This window comes from Amphimedon queenslandica, unplaced genomic scaffold, assembly GCF_000090795.2.
Source record: "Amphimedon queenslandica unplaced genomic scaffold, v1.1 AMPQUscaffold_9854, whole genome shotgun sequence".
Taxonomy (NCBI): Eukaryota; Metazoa; Porifera; class Demospongiae; order Haplosclerida; family Niphatidae; genus Amphimedon; species Amphimedon queenslandica.
In genome coordinates this window covers 1-2812 of record NW_003549874.1, presented here as the reverse complement: position 1 = coordinate 2812, position 2812 = coordinate 1, and the positions used below count along the sequence as shown (strand labels likewise).

At 38.6% G+C, this 2812-nt stretch overlaps 2 long non-coding RNA genes across 2 annotated transcripts; one reads left to right on the top strand and one right to left on the bottom strand.

Moving 5' to 3' along the window:
- The first annotated feature begins 842 nt into the window (after window positions 1–842).
- Window positions 843–1158, top strand: LOC109590556 (uncharacterized). Its single transcript, XR_002189376.1, has 2 exons — window positions 843–882; window positions 968–1158. It is a non-coding gene; the product is annotated as an uncharacterized LOC109590556 (long non-coding RNA).
- On the bottom strand, window positions 1123–1682 carry LOC109590557 (uncharacterized). Its single transcript, XR_002189377.1, has 2 exons — window positions 1593–1682; window positions 1123–1507 (listed from the first exon to the last, which is right to left on the bottom strand). It is a non-coding gene; the product is annotated as an uncharacterized LOC109590557 (long non-coding RNA).
- Between the last annotated feature and the right edge of the window lie 1130 nt (window positions 1683–2812).

Sequence of the window (2812 nt, the reverse complement as noted above, 5' to 3'; positions counted from 1 at the left end):
ATCTTTCCCGCCCGGAGATTAGTCAGGCGGGCCTGACCCTCGCGGAAGGCGGAGGGTCAGGATAAATACGTATACCAAAGTTGGCTACATACACTTGTATGGCTTGGGTGGGGCTCAAAAGCGATCAACATACTATTATAGTTAATTATGCCCCGCTTTAACAAGGGTGGAGCTATATAGCTGTAATATAATGGCGGGCGCCGTGGAGCATGCTGCTGCTGTATACTGTTTCGCTTGTGGAGAAGATGTCACTGTAGCTACAAACAGATATAATATGTATGGCCCTGCTTGTGAGAAGGCCTTACCTATCTGGAAGAAACTACTGGCTCAACACTTTCAGGAAGCAAATATAGATTGCAGCATTGATGATGTTCTACTTGATGACAGTGGCTGCTGCATTGGTAGAATGTGTCGCAAGTGCCCTACTAATCTAGTGAGAATGGAGAAGCTAGTAACAAGCACACAGGAAAAGTTGAAAGATGCAGCTAAAAAATGATGGAGTCAATGGACCTTATGCACCGAAATGATTCTAATTAACGCGCACCCAAAGTGGTGGTAAAATGGTGGATTTTTGGAGGGAAAGACAGGCTAAACAATCTTCTCTTTTATCCATCCATTCTAGCTGTGGGAGCCACTTTGAGCTGTCCTTTTGTTTCAGTATACTCTATTTATCTCTTTTGTAAGCTTTTTGGTTGCTGTTTTGGCTTTTATAGCATTTTATCATAGGAATATTCTCAACCATCGGCCATTCCCGTTTTTCTAAATTTTTCTTTCAGGAGCCAGGGCGCTTGCCCCTCCATTGCTAGGAAGATAGGAGTGCATTCAGCTGAGTCCTATGACTAGTGTCTATCATCAGAGTTAGTCTCAGTCCATCAGGACAAGGTACGGTGGAATAACTCACTCAGTTGTTATTTTGCAGCTGGAGTGTGGATGATTATGACTATCTTTTCACTTCTTAAAACTATAGGACTGGTCTTTATTCACATGTAAGAAGCATTCCAAGGATCATAAGTGTGCTGGAATAGCTAAGCATCATGTAACTAGCTATTAATAGTAACGTCCAGTATGAAGTAAAACACTTTCATCGTTACATGATTTTTATGTTTTTATTCATGTTAAAAATTGATGTTAATAACAATAATTATCTTTGTTATCGTCAAGATGGTTTCAAATTATTGTGTATATACTGTTTATCATAAAGTATGTGTAAATGCATAAATAGTCGTCTATACAAATGCAATGTAGTGACCTAGTGATAACAACAATAATAGTTCTAGCAACAACACCCATTATGTTTTTTATAATTCAAAATAATAAATAAAACTGTTGGGAGAGGATACAAATGGTGAAGAGCCATGAACGAGTCCTGAATGTGATGATTCCTTTCTGCAAGTACTGAATAGCGACTGACAGATTTTAATGACATGAGATGCTCATACAGTACAATCAGTGAATTTACAGATAAAGAATGAGTTCTTGCATGCCTCAACTATCTATAAGAGCCAACCTATAGTTTTAAGAAGTGAAAAGATGGTCATAATCATCCACACTCTAGCTGCAAAATAACAACTGAGTGAGTTATTCCACCGTACCTTGTCCTGATGGACTGAGACTAACTCTGATGATAGACACTAGTCATAGGACTCAGCTGAATGCACTCCTATCTTCCTAGCAATGGAGGGGCAAGCGCCCTGGCTCCTGAAAGAAAAATTTAGAAAAACGGGAATGGCCGATGGTTGAGAATATTCCTATGATAAAATGCTATAAAAGCCAAAACAGCAACCAAAAAGCTTACAAAAGAGATAAATAGAGTATACTGAAACAAAAGGACAGCTCAAAGTGGCTCCCACAGCTAGAATGGATGGATAAAAGAGAAGATTGTTTAGCCTGTCTTTCCCTCCAAAAATCCACCATTTTACCACCACTTTGGGTGCGCGTTAATTAGAATCATTTCGGTGCATAAGGTCCATTGTGGCATCACTGCACATACCACACCAAACTGAATACACATAAAAAGTGAATATTTATTAGGCATAAAACTACGTAAGTAATCATGTACATGTACATGTACATGCATTTATTACATGACACTACACAAGAGCTGCTGCTTGTTGACAGGTATATTTATTAGCATAACAATCAGAGTTTATAAATAACAATCACGTCAGCAGCAAACCCAGCCTAATGTTGGTTATGCATAGTATGGTCATATGTGGTGGCTTGTTTATTTTTTAAAAACATAATATGTTACTGTAAAGGAAAACTTGTAAAACAAACTAATGTGTGGAATTGCTTGACTTTTCTTCATTTGTAAGGTATGACAGCTTAAGTGTGACAAATGTGCGACTTACTAGCTATTTTGTAGTGTAGCGGGTCCTCCCTGAGAAGGTGCTACTGCCTTGAAATTAAAGAAACTTGATATAGGAATGGCATGAAACAAGTAGAGCCTAACAAATCTGTGTCATACTGTCTGCTAGTCTCGCATGCCAAGAAAAGCTAATAAAGCTTTCCGTCCACAGGCACCATTTTTACTATTAAAACTAGGCGGTGCAAGTGATTGAGCTGAGCCACACCTTTTTTCCAGCCACACCTTCAATTGCTGCAGCAGTAAGCTAGCTAAACAAAAAGTCAGCAGCATTCTTTCCAAATATTATTAAAATTTTGTTTCACTTTTGTTGTGTTACACTGATTGTGGCGAGGGCATGTGTTATAGCACACTCGTTAACTACAGCTAACTGGTGAAATAACCAAGCCTAAATACAATCCAATAATTCAGAAGCCATGCAATATCAACGGAAATAATGACATCAAT